This window comes from Phyllostomus hastatus, unplaced genomic scaffold (genome assembly GCF_019186645.2).
Source record: "Phyllostomus hastatus isolate PE091 unplaced genomic scaffold, TTU_PhHast_1.1 phas_scaffold_1674, whole genome shotgun sequence".
Taxonomy (NCBI): Eukaryota; Metazoa; Chordata; class Mammalia; order Chiroptera; family Phyllostomidae; genus Phyllostomus; species Phyllostomus hastatus.
In genome coordinates this window covers 2,725,103-2,743,360 of record NW_025334011.1, presented here as the reverse complement: position 1 = coordinate 2,743,360, position 18,258 = coordinate 2,725,103, and the positions used below count along the sequence as shown (strand labels likewise).

The 18,258-nt window shown below is 39.7% G+C and overlaps 1 long non-coding RNA gene across 5 annotated transcripts in view; it reads right to left on the bottom strand.

Moving 5' to 3' along the window:
- LOC123831015 overlaps window positions 1-18,258 on the bottom strand; it is a 37,099-nt gene that overhangs the window by 4,343 nt on the left and 14,498 nt on the right. For 3 of the 5 annotated variants that reach the window (XR_006787857.1, XR_006787853.1, XR_006787856.1), the window contains 2 exons: window positions 16,436-16,533; window positions 9,215-12,321 (listed from right to left, as the gene is read on the bottom strand). This is a non-coding gene — a long non-coding RNA (uncharacterized LOC123831015). Of the gene's footprint in view, window positions 1-4,341; window positions 4,479-9,214; window positions 12,322-16,435; window positions 16,534-18,258 lie in introns of those variants that run through there. The other 2 variants (XR_006787855.1, XR_006787854.1) reach the window with 2 other exon arrangements.

Genomic DNA, 18,258 nt, shown 5'->3' with positions numbered 1-18,258 from the left:
GGTGGGCAAGGGGTGGGGGAAATGAGAAGAGAGACTTCAATTGGGGTGATGGGTGCATGATGTAACGTGCAGGTGATGTTTTGTTGAAAGTTATACGGTTTTGTGAACAAATGTTACCCCAATAAATTCAATTAAATGAGAAAAAAGAAACAGCAAATTAGAAGAAAAATTTAAATGTCAAAAAAATCAAATAAAGTTGTTGCCTTTTGGAAATGGGAAACATACCCTGAGCTTCTGTTTGAACTTTTATCATGCTTAGGTATTACTTACATAATTTTCAAAACCTGAGCAACGTATCATAAGAAACTGAACATAGTAACCCAGAATGACTTTATCCATATAGGAAGGGACTATCATATTGCTTACTCTGGTGCTTGCTTTTTTTCTTCAGAAATGCATCCCAAGATTGCAGTCATTTTGACAGTACACCCAGCAGGTTGTAAGTATAGAGTACTTAAACCGACGGGCCTTTTCACATGAACTTGTGTTAAGTCACATCTAAAAGCAGACCTTTCTATTTTATTTTATTTTTATTGTTACATTTCATGTGTTATTTTTATGCCTTGGCTGGGTGGCTCAGTTGGTTGGAGCATTGTCCCATACACCAAAAGGTTGCAAGTTTGATTCCCTGCAGGGCGCATACCTAGGTTGTGGGTTCAGTCCCCAGTCATGGTGTGTACAGGAGACAACCAATCAATGTTTCTTGTTCTTCTTTCTCTCTCTCTCTCCCCCAACTTCTTCTCTCTCTAAAATCAATAAATATATCCTTGGGTGAGGATTAAAAAAAATTCATGTGTTATTTTCAAACCATCACTTTAATTTGCTCAAATTTCTGCTAATTCATGTTTTTTCTATACTACATTCTCTTCATTGCTAGATAAATATCTCAGGTTATAATTACCACTCCCCACTGAAATGGGAGACGGAATTTTCTCTTTGAACCTGCTGATGTCTGCAATTCACATTATTATTTCATAAAATGTGAAATGCCTTTTCTTTGGATTATCCATATTCACTCTGTATACCAAAGTTTCTTATTTTATTCCTTCCTTATTCTTGCCAACATTCCAACACTGACTTGGGTTCAATTTTTTTCTCTTTAGAACTGGCCTTCATTCTGGCTTACTTCTCAAAATATGGCTTCCGTCTTATCTAAAAATGTTTCATCTTCTTAATAGCCATAGCTAGAAAGGCAATCTTCAAACCTGCTCACATTCTCATTTAACAGGCAGAACAGGTTTACATAACTGACTATTACAATCTCAGAAAAGCAAACAAAGAAAGTGCCTGAAGGTCCCTGGAGCAGTTAGCCTTTTACCCTGACTTGGAACATCTACAGACTGACAGACGGCTGAGCCTCTTTGCTTCTGGCGCTGTGGCTCCATGGAGACTCCTGAGGCCACTCAGGATGGTCCCTTTATAACACAGTCAGACCTAGACCCCTTCCACAAACAGAAGAACAAGGACTTGTACAAGTTCTTGACGATAAAATTCCAAAATATTTTGATCATCTAGTCCCATATTTTTCTAAGCCCATTTCTTTACTCTAAAGTTATTTTTAATATTCCAGCCTAATCTTTATATTTAATATCCAAAAATTATCTCACTTTTTAAATAAACCTATTATTTTTCCATTTTTTTATTATTTATGTTACTGTCCTCAGTTCCAACTTCTCACTGACAGACATATGACAATAGTGGGAGGGATGGGGGAACAGTTTATGATGATCTGCTTTCGCCTGAGAATACTGGCTCTTAAAGTGGTCCTCAAACCTGCAGCATCCGCAGTGCCTGGGAACTTGTTGGAAACAAGTCTAATACATTTTCAGACTCCACCCCAGATCTGCTGACTCAGATACCCTGTGGGTGCAAACATCCATTTGGTTTTAATAAGCCCTGCAAGTGATTCTGATGTAGAATACAACTCCAGAATCATTGCCTTAAAAAAATCCTACAAAAGTAAATCTGACCAAACTTTAGAGAGAATGCATAATTACATATAACAATCATTTTTATTTAAAGAGGTAATTCTAAGCCCTGGCTGGCATAGCTCAGTGGATTGAGCGCGGGCTGCGAACCAAAGTGTTGCAGGTTCGATTCCCACTCAGGGTACATGCCTGGGTTGCAGGCCATGACCCGCAGCAACTGCACATTGATGTTTCTCTCTCTCTCCCTCCATTCCCTCCCCCAAAAATAAATGGATGAAATCTTAAAAAAATAAAAATGAAATAAAGAGGTAATTCTAGAACATTTTAATTACCATGATGTATTTTTCAGATAACTTCTATTATCTCTCTTAACTTGGGAAGAAACTGTACAAGAAAATAAAAAAGGAAGGGGAGGAAAAGAAAAAATATTTGGGCTCTTCAACCACTAAGTTGAAGGCAAAAAGTGTGAAAAGTGTGAAAAAATGCACACAGAAATCATATCGTGCTATTGATGAATTAGTTCCAGCAAGTAGTGTTTAAACTCAAGGATAAGAATACTTAAGAAAACTCCCTTGGGAATTCACAGGCGCATGCCCTTCAGCAAAAAGTGTTTATTTGTAAAGCTATGGGGTTGTTACTCAGGGGAACATGTTTTCTGAATGCTTTACAAAAAAGTAAAAAAGCTTGAAAATAAATAAATGAATTCTAGTATAGGTGATTATTTTCATTTTGTGGATCAGCTAATCTGAGAATCAGCAAATTTTCCTGTAAACAGCCAGGTAGTAAATATTGGGTTCTTCGTTGTTCATATAGTCTCTCTCACAACTTAATTCTGCAACTGCTCCTATTCTGCTGCTCTAGACAGAAAGCAGCGGTAGACATTATGTAAATAAACAGGCGTGCTGTGTCCTAATACAACTTTATTTACATAAACAGGAAGTGGAACCAATTTAGCCTGAGGGCTGTAATTTGCCTACTCTTTACTGGACCATAAATATATAACTTTTAATATAACAGTGCAGGTACAATCTAGCTGAATAGGTAGAAAAGAGCCACTGAAGTTAATTAAGGCATTCATGAAAATTGTTACCTGTAAAAACATTTTCTTGAGCCACTGCAAACTTAGCCCCAGACATAACCAGCCCTGGCCTGTTTGAACTGTAAGTGCTGCTTTTTTTTTTTTTTAACTCTACCCTTGCATTTCTCACTTAGATACTGTTAGCCACCCTTTCCAAGTTTCTGCTTCTCAAGTCATGCTCCCAGGAGAGCAGTCCTCTCAAGCCTTCTCCATTAATTTACGTGAATATTCTGTGCCACCCTGACATTCTTTGAAATTTAGGTCACCCAAACTTACCATCTTAGGAAGAATCATTTACTTGTTAACTATAGGCAATTCGATTAATTACAGAAAACAGTCTTCTGGTAGTCAGTTCAGTGTGTATGCGCATAGATACTCTCTTCTGGCCATTGTTCCTTTCTCTCTCTGTTCTCCAACCCTAACCTGGCCATCTTCTGGCTACTTGGGAAAATGAAATACTTAGGCTCCCTAACTCAGCCCCAAACTACCTTTTGTGACTTTTCTTCATTTTGCCCTGGAAAATTTCTAGAATAAAACTACAGGTTGCTCAGACAAATCTTTAACCTGTTATTTCTTTAAAATTTCCAAGGACAGCATATCCCTACAATTGCCAAACTCTTCGATTCATCCTTCTTCTCACCTCCCGTCCTAAACAGTGTATCCAGTGGCACGACTCCTGTATTCATCTCTAATCATGTTTAACACTCCCAGTTTCCTCAAATACACATAAATATTAACATATCCTAAACCCAAATATAGTCAATTACATCAATCCATCTAGACCAGTGATTTTCAACCTGTGCGAAGCAAGAAATTATAAAACGTGCAACACCTGACTATTTAGTCAGGGGCACTGAGCTCTTTTCCCTTAGATTATCAAATAAAAAATATGACAACAGTGTAAATGCCCTTTAGTGAACCACAAGTCAATATATAGGTTATATAATAGAGTTGCATCTTATCAGTCATGTCCCACAGTAAGATTGTGTCTTATTAGTTAATTCTTGGTACCAGAAATCCTTACATACAAGTATAGGCACCTAATTTTTTAAAAAGTCACTTTGGGGCAAAGAGGGTAGGTAATTACAATACCATTGTTTTATTTTGTAAGTGAACCAAAATTATACCTATTTTTGTCACATGATCAAAAAATATATTATTGGTGTGTCACAGAATTTTAGTAACTAGTTTATGTGTGCCATGAGATAAAAAAGGTTAAAGATAACAGACCTAGACTGTGATTCTAATCCACTCAGGATTGGAATGGAAAAATTAGTTTTTTAAAACTTAATAACCCTAAGGGTGCTAAGAGAATTGACGAGGAAAGAGGAATACCTCTTCTCAGAAACACATTCATTTCACATTTTTCTGCTTGGCAGCACGTCTTCATCAGGTGAATGAAATCCACAATCATTGGTTTCAACTGCATCTCTGTTGCATATGGTTTCTGCTTCACAAGCTTGCTGAGAAGCCTGAATCAGAAATGAGTGGCAAAATTAAAAGCACCGCTGAGCTCCAGAAGTCCAGCTTGTGAACCCGACTTATTTAAAGCTGCACACACCTTTTCATCACTCTCACTTCTAAGTTCAAAGGCCCTCAAAAGGTGTAGTTTTCTCCATGTTTTAACACAATTTTCTTCAAGTTCATCTCTTCAATTATTATAATAACTTTAATGTTATTATATTTACATATTTAATATTATTTTTATATTAATTTTATATTATTTTTACTAAGGTAAATATTTTTGTTTTCTATTTTCATTGCATTGGATGGTAAATAGGCTTTACATTAAATAGTTTTCCCTATAACATTTGATATAAACAACATTTATTCTAAATAACTAGCTTTCAAATAAATATTATAAGAATAACACATGTGGAAGTTGAGGGTCCCTCAGAGGTTATTAATGATAATAACTAATAAACTAATTTGAAACTTCAATAATGGCTTCACAATCACAGATTTTTCTCTTATAGCCTAAGTTTTCCCCACAACTATATAAACAAATGTTTCAATCATTTTGAATATTTAAAATTGTAACCTACTTTGTAAATTTACTAAAATATCATTTCAAATCTTCCAATGTTATCTTTTCCTTTTTTTTCTTTTTCTCTTTATTACCCCAAACCAAGAGAGATTTAGCCACAAAGAAAACAAGGAAAACAATTTAACCACAAAAAACAATAACATACATTTCCCCAATGAAGGGTAGGGGAAATATATATTAATTGGTATTTTACTGCTTACCTAAACATTCATGGCATCCCAAAACAATTACAATAGTAACATCAGAGATCATTAAGAGAACCAAATCCTAACTACTAGACTGCCTATCAGAAAGAGAAACTAAGGAAAAAAATTCCATCTACAATAGCATCAAAATAAAATAAAATACTTAGAAATAAATCTAATTAAGTTTGTAAAAGACCTGTACTCAGAAAATTATAAAACATTGAAGAAAGAAATTGAAGAAGATACAAATAAATGGGAGCATATACCATGCTCATAGATAGGAAGAATTAACATCTTTAAAATGCCTATACTACCATAAGCAATCTATAGGTTCAATGCATCAAAATACCAATGGCATTTTTCACAGAATTAGAACAAGTATTCCAAAAAATTTATATGGAACTACAAAAGACCTCAAGTAGCCACAGCTATCTTGAGAAAAAAGAACAAATTAGGAGGCATTATACTACTAGATATCAAACTATACTACAAGGCCATAGTAATCAAAACAGTATGGTACTGGCATAAAAACAAATACATAGATGAACAGAAGAATGAAGAGCCAGAAGTATACCCATACCTATATGGTCAATTAATACTTAACAAAAGAAGTAAGAACATGCAGTGGGATAAAGAGAGTCTATTAAATAAATGGTGCTAGAAAAATTGAACATATATATGCAATAATATAAAACTAGAATGCCTTCTTACAAGATACAAGATCATATACAAGAATAAACTCAAAATGGATTAAAGATCTAAATGTAAGACTGGAAACCATAAAACCCCTAGAGGAAAATGTAGGCAGTACAATCTCTGACATTTCTCTTAGCAACATTTTTTCTGACATCTCTTCTGGCAAGTGAAAAATTAAAAATAAACAAATATACTATAACAAACTAAAAAGATTTTATACAGCAAAAGAAACCATCAACAAAATGAAGACAACCTACTGATTAGAAGACATTCACCACTGATACATCCAATAAGGATGATAATCCAAATTAACGAACAATCCAATGAAAAAGTGGATTTCGACATTGCTCCAAAGACAACATACAGATGACCAATAGACATATGAGAAGACGCTCAGCATCACTAATCATCAGAAAAAGCAAGTTAAAACCATAGTGGTATATCACTTCACGTGTGTCAGAATAGCTATCATCAATAAATCAACAAAAAAGTGCTGAGAAGGATGTGGAGAAAAGAGAACCCTCATGCTCTGTTGGTGGGAATGCAGATTGGTGCAGCTACTATGGAAAACCAACAGTGTGGACTTTCCTCAAGAAATTAAAAATGGAACTGCTTTAGGACCCAGTGTTTCCACTTCTGGGTATATTTCCAAAGAAATCCAAAACACTAATTTGAAGAAATATATGTACCCCTATGTTTGTTGCAGCATTACTTACAACAGCTGAGCTATAGAAGCAACCCAAGTGTTCATCAATAGACAAGTGGATAAAAATAGCATCAAAATAAAATTTTTTCCCTTCCAGAAGCCCCTTCGTGTGTGTGTGTGTGTGTGTGTGTGTGTGTGTGTGAGAGAGAGAGAGAGAGAGAGAGCGAGAGAGAGAGAGAGAGAGAGAGAGGGAGAATATGTGCTGCAGTAGCCAGCCAGAACTATATAGGGGTGAACACCATGGAGAGAGCTCTGGACACAGTACCAGGAAGTTGGAAGATATTTTTCCAGCCTTGCCTTTGATTTCCAATATGGATCCACACATAATATTCCAGAAATCCCCACAATAACTATCTCTATGTTATTATACAGAGAACACAGTGAATTCCCTGGGACAGGGATGCTTCCTAATATTTCACACTTTTTTTTTACCTAGCCCTTATATGAAGACCTCCATGCTTTACACGTAACCAGTATTATAACCCTTTGGTTGGGATGCACTATCTACTAGGTGTTGACAGTTAAGCATACCCTCTTTGACCCAGACTGCTATGCTGCAGGTTGCAGCTCATCAACCTAGTTACTTGGTGCAGGATCTCATACCAGGTCTTCTTACCTTCACAACCTCAGTTTCCTCATAATTAAAATGGAATAACAACATTACCTAGCTCATAAATTTTGTGGAAGGAATTTAATGAAATGACATACATGGAGTGGTGCCTATTTACACTCAGAGAACTTCCTGAAGAAAAAGCAAAGCCTGCATTGTAGCAGTAAAATGGATTTCTTTCTCCTGTTTCCACAAGCCTGGGTTAAAGAAAGAATGATTAACTAAATGTTACAATGTGCTTTGGGTGGTTATTGGAAAGTTTTAAAGCCTAGTTTGTAATCAGGTCACCTTGGGAAATGAAGAAAGGACTTCAAGGGTCAGCTGGCTAGTGAATTGCAAATGTTGTGATAAAAAGTACAAGTAACAACCTTGTTCTTGGGGACCACGAGAATGTGTTCACTGCCAAGGCAACAAACACACTGCCTCACTCGCCAAGATGATATGGTTGGACTAATAATACACAGACCCTGCAAAAATGAGTCTGAGAGTAAATCAACTAATTAGAAATAAGCTACCACACTAATGCTCTTGGGGGAGGATCAAGGAAGACCCGGACCTGCTTTTTCCCAAGGACAGGATCGGGGGCATGTGAGGCAGGCGGGAAGCATGGTGGGCGCTATCAGGAAACTGTCGCACTGTCAGAGGTTCGAGGGCTTTCAATGCATCCTGCTGATTCAGAGAAACCAGGATTTTACCCTTTGGCTCTCCCGAGAACAGTTACCTTTTGTGGGCCTCTAATATCACATCCGTCAGCAGCAGAATTCATTCCGAGGGAGAATGCCCGAAATTTGAGAATATCTTCACTCTAGGCTCAGGAGTGGGATTGTTACAGAACAGAACAAGGGGGGCCTGGAACGATATACTATTATTGAAAGAAGGCCCCGGGTCCGTTATGTCCGCCGCCAGAGGAAAGACGTCTCTCAATGCCAGAGATTCGTGAAAAGGAAAGGAAATGTTTATTTAATGCTATACAAACTTAAAGTAGTGACCTAATGTCTTTATCAAAAATCCCAAAGTCCCCCAAAACACCCACAAACAGACACAGTCCTTCCTTCCTTCCCCCTTTGCCCAGTCCAGAGTACCGTATCTCAGGAAAGGAAAACAAAGTCCATGGCTCAGGCAGTCCTCTGGTTCTTCCCATTTAGTCCTCCATCTCAACTGGGAGACCTCCCTGGGTTCCCGGCACCCTCCGCTGAGTAGCCGGGATCTCTGCTAAAACCAGGTGGTGGTTCCCCCTTCTAAAGCTGTGGGGGTCCCCACTCTGTCCAGGCCTCGTGGTTCTCTCTCTCAGGGCTGCGGGAAGGGGAGAGTCCCCACTCTGCCAAAGCCACGTGGTTCTCTCTCCTAAAGCAGCACAGTTCTCTCTGGGATGCAGGAGTCTCCACTCCGTCAAAGCCGCGTGGTTCTCTCTCCTATGGCTGCGGGAAGGGGAGCGTCCCCACTCTGCCAAAGCCGTGTGGTTCTCCCTTTCAGGGCTGCACATGGCTCTCTCTTCAATGGCCGTGATCCTCTCTGCACCTCCACAGCCACATGGTTCTCCTCTCCAATGGCCGCCAAGTCTGGGTTTTAAATCCCCTCGGCCAATCTTCCTCTGCAGCCTCATTTCCGACTTCTCCCACACTCAGCTTCACATGCCAGAACTCATATCCTTCCAGCTTTACTGGGCTGCCATCATGAGTCTGGGCAGGTGTGGCCCCATGTCCTGGAGCCAATCCTCTCCGAGCTCCCACGCAGGCGCTGTAGCCTGGGGGATCTGCCCCCAGTCACATGTTGGTGGGGAAGTTACTTCCATTCCCCCCCCCACCCCTGCTCAGAGATGATCACAGCTATTTAACATATCTAAGTGACCAGCCAAAGGCTATAGATATGTTAAATGACCACGCCAGAGCTTAGCTGCAAAACAGCTCTCAATGGTCCTGTTCCATTTGTCCCTTCCCCCAACCCACACCCTGGGGGGGGGCGGGGTTTGGAGACATCTTAAAATCTCCTGGACACCTTAAGTTCTGGACCCCATTTCAAATGCCCATTTGGGGTCCCCCCTCTTGGCTGCACCCTGTAACAGGATGGAGGTGATTAATGCCACTAAGAAGGACATTTCTTTGTCTGCAGCAGCCTCTTTTCTAAGACTGATAGTGTTCATTTAATCCATCCATGTGGATGTCATAGGGGGAGTTGGGGGAAATGTCCACATTCTGTGAGTTGTCAGTAAACAAGGGCAAGAACAGCTGGCCTAGGGTTGTGTGTGCTGCATGTGCTACTTCCAAGGCCAAGCTGGTCATGCCTCAGTCAACAATCTAAGTCTCCCAGCTCATCTGTCATCATACCGATGTTTCTATATCCCTAATCTGACCCTTCTCCTGCTCTCCCAGTCCACCCTAACTCATCCTATGTCTCCTTTGTAACTTGAGGCTTTCTCACCAGAAACCTTCCCTATATTTATAGCCTCTTCTCTTAACTTCTCTCTCTTGTCCCATATGAAAACATGGCTCCTCAGAGAACACGGCTTCCCTAAGGCCTGTCAAGAGGAAGCTATCTTTGCTTGAGCTCTACTTACCTTATCATACCACCTAGTTCTCTTACTGCTTCCAACACATCTCTCCTTCATCCTCTTTTAAAAGTCATAGTTCCTTCAAAGTATGTCTTCAAATTCTAACATCTGATTGCTATTTATTCCTATCATGTGTAAGAAGCTTGGTCATGCCCCTCATTTGTGATGGCCTCAGACCTAGTTAATTGCCTCACTTCTCATCCTATCCTGACATTCACCCTGACATTCATCACCAACTACATTAATGATTCACACATGGCAGATTGATTACAAACATAGACCCAATTGTCCACCTTTCTCTGTGTCCATATCCTATACAACATGACTTTCCCATTCTTCTAATCAAGAGGTAAAGTCTTTTCCACACTCCTTCAGTCTGGGCTGGCCCTATCACCTGCCTCACAGCAGAGCTGACATTATACAGTTCTAAACCTGGGCCCCATGAGGTCTCCACACTTCCCCTTCTTTTCCCAGCTACTGTGTATAGAAGCCTGGGTTAGCTTGCTAGAGAGTGCCACCTGGAGCAGAGACAAGCCATGCTCGCCGAGGCTGCCAGCTCTCAGCTAATTTAGCCGCTGACCATACACTCTTGAGCAATGCCACTGAGAATGGTTAAGGCTGGTTCAGGTCACCAGACTCATCCAATCAACCCACAGATGCTTGAACAATAATAACTGATGCTGTGTTAAGTTACTACATTTTGGTTCATTTGTTTTGAAGCAATACTAACATATTACATGAGCAAAGGTGAAGGGAAAGAAATTTGGCAATGGGATGCAATAGCAGGAGGGCAAGAGGGTTGGCAACATGGTGGAATGATGAAATATTGTAATACATGCTATGAAAGCAAGAATAGAAAAGAGCACTGGACTGAATCCTGTTGCTGACTTTATGAGGAAACCCTTTTTACATAGAACACATACTGGGGAACTCTGATCAAATATAAAGACATGGTATTCTGCTGTCAACATTTCTGATCAGCAGGCTTCAGTATCAGTAACAGCTATTGAATCAGAACAGCACTTTGTAAATAACTTATATTGATAAAATTTTCTAATTTAAAAATGTTTCTGTATGCATTATACATGTTTATATCATATACATAATACACACACACACACAGACATGCCTTGCCAGGGTCGTATATAAGCTCAGAAAACATTGCACACCATTCCTCTCACCTTCCCCAGGAAGCCCAACTTCAGATTAAGAGTATAACAGTCATACCTCACCCTCAGTTTGCAGTCAAATAATAGGGATCTAGCCTCACTCAGCTCATGGAACGTCCATAAAGTATTTCTCTCTATAGTTCCAGAAGTAGAAATTGAGTGGAAGAGGCAATGACATAGATTCCTATTTAATAAAAAAAGGTGAACTAGTTAAGCATATGTAAAGATAAAAATAGGCTGCTTTAAGCAAACAGTCTTCCCAGCACTGGAAATATTCAGCAGGAAATGTGCAATGTGTTTTAGAAGGATTATATATGGCATTTAAGTATTTATTTCCAGTATTTTGAGTTTCTAATGATATCCTATTTTCTTATATTCTGAGATGTTATTGCAAAGCCTTATCTAGTGCAAGAAACTGCATCACAGGGGCTAGGGGATCAGGAGGAGAAGGAGATTAGGATTCAAGGAATTGAATTCACAGGCATTATTACAATATCACCCAGCTGCCACCTACTAGTAATCATCCCCCAACCATTCTTCCAAATATATAAAATAGTCATTCCTAATAACAGTGGAAGTAGTAGCAAAAGTAATTACATACTATAAAGTGATACACATCACTGTAATGAAATGTTCCAAAGCACTTTCTCAGCATTCTGGTCCTGAAGAATCTTAGTAGTTTCTATGGCCCAGATGGTGCTAAGCTAGAACAAGCTAAAGAGATTATTGCAGGACTTTGACTTCCTTGGTAATGGACAATATACATTATGAGAAGAGCAAGGAAATATAGCATTCCCAAACTTATTTGATCATGAAACCCTATTCGTACCAGACCCCTTATCAAACTAATGTCCAAAGTTCACATTTTAGGAAAAAATATATTAATGTACTTCTCTGTCAGTATTTTCTGATCAACAGATTTCAAACTCAATACCTGATCCAGTTGCAGTAGCACCCGCAATAGCCACGATTGCAAAATTGCATGATATTCTCAGTGCTACTTGACCTCCAGCATGACATTTAGCTACTCCATCCATTATGCAGTACATGTATCTGTGCCCACTTTATGGTTCTCTATACCCGCTCTTTTTCTAGCAATAAAAAACAAATTCAACAAAGATTCTTACTTTGGCTTTTTAGTTTGGAATTCCTCCTCCTGAGCTTTGCACAAGTCCTCTTGAAAGCTGATAACTTGGTCACAGGACAAAGGTGGAGAAATGTAAGTTCCATCGACTTGCAGATCGTCAAATCATACCTTCCGGAAGGCATAAGAGTCATCACAACAGTGACCCACACCAGTGTTGACAGGCTGTGCCTCATGTCTTCTGCATAAAGCTCCAGGAATTAGTTCAGCCTTTCCCAGAAGAAAATTAAAACAAGAGCCATTAGGTCTGTGGTTGTTATTTTCTTACCCATAGAAAATGTGGTTATATTTAAGTATTCTCAAATTCTAGTTTCTGCCAGCTTAGCCTGGATTTTACTGTTTGGGAAGAAAAGAAGAGTGTAAGGTGCAGCCTGGTTCTGAGACTTGTCCTCCCTCTTTCAATCATCCTCAAGTTGAGTTCACCCTGTGTATCTTTTCATCTGGCTGTTCATCTGTATCCTTTACCATATCCTTTAATCAACTGGTAAACATAAGTGTTTCCCTGAGTTCTACAAAGTCACTCTAGCAAATTAATTAAACCCTAGGAGGGAGTTGGGGAAACCTCTGCTGTATGGATCATCAGTCTGAAGCACAGGCTACAACCTAGATTTGCAATTGTCACCTGAAAAGGGTAGGCAGTGATCTTACAGAACTGAGCCCTTAACCTATGGTGTCTGACCCCTGTCTGTCTCCAGGTAGAGAGTGTCAGGACTGATTTCAATTGTAGGACACCCAGCTGGTGTCACAGAGAATTGCTTGCTGTTGGGCGAATAAAAAACACCACACACATCTGGTGTCAGAAGTGTTGTGAATGTGATAGTAGCGTGACAGGAAAAAAGCAACACAGGAGGAAGACGAGGCATTTTTTCCCCTATATATACATTTGATTAGGATGAGTTTGTTTAAAGACAGCATTATCTTTGAAGTTGCCAGCAAAATCACTTTTGTTGAATTGAAATTCCAAGAAATAGACCCAGAGGTGTGATCCAGGCAAAGGCCCATTGAACCTGCCATCCCAAATGATAGGGAAGTGATAGCCTTAAACCTGTTGCTAATCCAAGCCAACCAGCATGATCTGAGCTCAAAGTATTTCTTCCAAGGACAGAATTATTAGGCTCCATTGAGAGTTCAGAAATGTGTCCACTGACATGAGAGTGATTGTTGAAGGTCAGAGATTAGAACAGGCAAACATGAAGTCGCAGATGTGCTTACTGCATCCTCCATGCAAACTGTTGCTCATCACTCAGAGGGCAACATCTGGTTTCAGAGGCTGCCATGTTCTTCATGAACATAACCAGCTGTTGACCAGATAGTTGTGGGGCTTTCTTAGTGTAAAGGACCAGGAGCCTGAAAGAATAATTTCCGTTTACTCCTAAAAATGACTATGTGCCTAAAATAAAGAATTCTACAGTTTTTCTCAATATCTGGCATTCTCTCTGATTCAGGTTGAACAAGACATTAAGGTGGGTTTAATTCCCTCCTTTTAGTCCTTGTTCCAATGGCCCAATGGCTTTTTCAATTTACCTGGCATTCTTTTCCAACCTCACACATTGTAGTGTTTACCATATTGCCTAGAGAAAGGTTCTTCAAAGAAACACAAACAATGCACTTTTGGGTGTTTTCTTTCTTGCTTTCATGCATCGTATTTATGTAGACAGTTAGTACTGCCCCTAATTACACTAGTACTCAATAAAATCCTACTTTTCTGTTTGTGGTTACTGAGAAGATTCAGCTATACAGATATTTCTTTTGCTTTCAATTGGGAACATTTGGAAGGATATCAGTCTACTTCCTGCACAATGTGGAAACAGGTGAATGAATATTCGTAGTGCCATCAGGCCTCTTCCACAACATGGGTGAGCCCTGCCCGGCATGGTCTGGGACCTCTCGGGACCTTTCACATGTCAATCAACCTCCAGGTTTTTGACTCATGCAGGAAAAATTTCAAGGACAAGTTGGAGTGAGAACAAAGCAAGATTATTCAGGTAGAGAAAAAGAAAGAGGCCTGGGTGCAGGCGCCACTGTGAAAGAAGCAAAAGTACATGTCGTAGGGGATATGGGCCAACTCATGAGTGAGTTGTGCAGTCAGTTAGTGTTCAGGATTTTCTGTGTTTCCAAGGTGGGAGCATTGTCTCCAAGCTTTGTGGTACCTAATTCTGACTCCAGCTTCTGGTTGGGAAGGGGTATTATTCCTAATATGGTCTGTTCTGGAAGTGTCAGTGCTTGTCCCCTTTCACTTGTGGTGTCAATTTTCATTATAATGATGGTATCATGAGCTTTAGGGTCATTCTCTGGTTAGTTTCACTCTATCTTGGGTGAGTCAGGCTCTAACTGGTCTTTGTTATCTATCTCCCTGAGGTGATACAAACCAAGTCCTCTTAGGCGTCTTCAGTTAGGGAGGATAGAGGCTTAAGATTTATCAACTGGCTGTTAATTGCTCAGCCATTCTGGCCATTTGTTCAGCTATTTAGCTTGGTTTCCTCATGCCATTTGCCAGGGAGATTTCCCCATTTCTTACTAACCTGCCTCAAAAACAGTTTTCAACTGGTTTCTGTTAAAACTGTATCTTTAGAAATAAAATTTGAATAATTTTATATTGTCAGATTCTGAAGACTTTAGAAATTATTATGTTCAGGGAAAATTTACCTATAAAGTATTTGCTCCACCCTGGTCTACTTTTTCTAATTATCAAGGATTACCATGGTAGCTACTTTGGATGGCCAAAAAATCAGACTTAAAAAGGTTCTAAAGTAAACATCCGCATAGGCAATTAAAGTCATTATAAGTTGTCCACAATGTGTGGGAATAGGGACTACAGCAAGAATCAAGACACAACCCATGCTCTTATGGGGCCCACATGCTGGTGGAGGAGAGAGGCAAGTACACTAGGCAGAGGGAGAAGAGTACACAGGGCAGTCAGTGCACATAGGATGGCCTCACATCCAATCCCAAGGAAATCGGGCAGGCCTCCTGGAGAAAAGGACTTGTGGGCTGGTATCTGACAATGACTGAAAATGAGCCAGGTACAGGGGGGTGAAAAGTAGGAGGGGAGCATTTGGGAAGTCATTGAATGTGATTTTTGTTTTCTTGATGTGGGTGGGGGGATAGGAGAGGGGAGAAGGAAGAAAGCTTAATTACAGAATTAGATTTACATTGTTTTTAAGATAATTATGGTTGCTATATAAAGAATGCATAGAAAATGGACCCAAGGCTACATGAGTGAAGAAAAACTTTGAAGACCATTCCAGTAACACAGGTGAGAAGTGGTGGTAACCTGAACTAGGATAGTGGTGGAGGGAACTGAGGAATATGAAGAGGCTTTTTAAAGAGAAAGACTTTACAGACTTGACTTTGATGACAAAAAATCGGAGTCAAGCCTGGCATTTATATTCCAATGGAGTTGCGGGGAGAATTTAGCTGTAACATCCAATGAAACAGTCAACCTAATCCAATGGGTGTCCAGTTGTGACTCCTGGACCCGCAGTATCAGTGCCCCTGGGGACGTGGTGGACGTGCAGCTTTGCAGGCCCCACCCCAGACTTAGGAATCAGAAACACCTGGGGCAGGGCTGCATTGTAGCAAGTCCCCCAAGTAATTCTAAAGTTTGAGAACCACAGATCTAACTCTTAAACTAGACATTAGCAGCTGAATACAACATAAAAGAAAGGTGATATACCAAATAGTCTCTCTAAAACAAGACTACTTGTTTTGGATCATTATTCTGGACATTGAAGATCAATAATTTGGGGCACTATGTCAAACTGAACTTTTCCTCAATATTCTGTTTCTAAATAGACTATTATGGTGTGATTCTAAAGATTCCTAAAAATTTGGCTTTTGTTTTTCGATAAATTAGTGTTTAAAATACAGCAGAAATTACCAGTCTCTGCACACAAGACGTTTTGCTTGTTCCCTCTGGCAAAGGACTAAGGTATCTCTCCTCTCAGTGCTGAAAATACTAAATTTGCTATATGGATCTAATCTGAAACCAACAAGGGGACCTTACATTAGATATCTGTTGCAACTTGGACTCAAAATTGCACGCAAAGCTCTGAACTAAATGCCTGGGTGTGAAAAAGGGGGCCCATGTGAGATTGCAGGAAAGCAGCCAGGACCCACTCGGAGCCCTAACCTCTGAGCATTTACTGAAAATCTCGAATCTGTCCTGGAAAGCAGTGTTGAAGCATCTGAAGTTTTGTGGACAAAGATAGCTAGGCCTCTGAGACTGTAAGGGTGAAAGCAGACTCTTAGCAACTCTCAGCATCAGAAGTTAACACAAACTCACTAAACAAATTTAAATCTAGACAATATCTTACAAGCATACCTGTTGTGGAAGTTACTATCTCCTACTTTCTCACGTAAATCACAGTGATTTTTAACATGCCCGTGGCTTTCATGAACCGCTCTTTGGAACATCTCTTTCTGAAAAATAAAGATAATCAGTGTTTATCTATCATTGCAACACTATATCTTGAGGTAAGATTGCAAAACCATGAAGAGTTTAATGTAGCTGTTTTTCTGCACCCAGGGTTTTATTTACTTTCTGAGTTAACAAATCTTGAAAAACACATTATGTTAAAACAGGAATGGCCGTGTATTTATGGAGGAAAAAGTGGGACAGCAAGATTGATATTCAGTTTCCTGTGATAAAAACTCATTTGAGATAAAATGGCATATTTTGTAAGCATAAAGCAAATCATTCATCAAGCCAGAGAAAGATCATTAAAGGTAGTTTATGATCTAAGTTTGATTGGGTAATGTGTATGTATGTGTGTGTTGGTTATTTTTAATAATACTGCCTTTAACATAAGTAACTAATATAGAGATAAAAATATAGAAATACAGACATGCATTAAGAAGTCCTGGCATAATAAAAACATGTGCCAGCCTTGACTATAGTAAAACACTTCACAGACACCTATTAAATGAATCAAATGGAATTCTAAGAGCTGACACAAATTCAAAGAGTTCTTGAGCCATGCAATAAACTCCAGTGGGAAGATATAGGTGGCCTTCTCGGCTTAGCGCCTGGGTAGGAGCACCAAAGCCAGTCCACCTGATCCTAATAGGCAGTGTTTGTCCTAGGGAAAATTTTACCAGACCTGTGAACTGTTTGCCTGTATTTAACTCCTAGCCCTGTCCTTACTGCCTGTGTGATATTGGGCAAGTCCTTTGAACTTTCTGAAACTCAATACTCTCATCTATGAAGTATTGCTAGAAATTCTGGAGTTACCTATGTTACTAAGCTGTTATGAGGATCAAATGAAACACTGGTTGTAAAGCTGCTTTGTTAACTAAATATCCATACTGCTTTAAGATGCCATTATAATCACCATTATTGAGGTCTGCTGGTGATGCCATGAGAGGGTGCTAACCCACAGGAAACTAAATCACCTTCATTTACCCTTCGCTCTGGGAATGGGAGGATACTAGGTGTACCTGCTTGAGCCAGGGCATCTTAGAAGTAAAGAGAGTCCCTTCATCCTGCACCCCCACCCCATCCTCTATAAATATGTAAGCAATTGGTTAGAATAACAAAGGCTGAAGCAACCTGGTTCCTGGTAACCCAGGAATAAACAACCATCCAGTCAGATTTTAAGGCCACCGGCATTTTTTATGTCAAATGCATAACAGGAGCTGCTGCCTCTGAACAGTATGATTTCTGGCCTGAAATAGGGACAGTTTTCCAGCCTCCTTTCCATGCCCTAAAAGAGGCTATGCTGCCATGCTACCTGCTACTGTGCCAAGCAGACATTCACTTTGAAAAGGGAATTGCACAGCAAAGCTTTGATGAAGCACAGAATCTATGGCAGTGACTTGCAGAGAGTTGCTGCAGTGCACTGCTGTGGCGTTCAGTTTAGATGGTAATGGTTCCAGCATAGTGCAGCAATTAGCAAGAGCATGCATAATCCTCTTCCTAAAGTGTGGCACTACAAACAGCACTGTAATTTTTCTTATGTTTGTAATCACTAATGAGTTCACAGGTTAAAAAGTAAGAAGTCATTTACTCCATGGCTATGGCATTCCAGAGGATTTTCTAATTTACAGCATTTTTACAATAAATTTTGATGCACTGTGTCCACTCTTAAAATCACTGGAACCGCCAACTCTGAATGTCTCCTCAAATATTCATAAAGAAACCTGTAT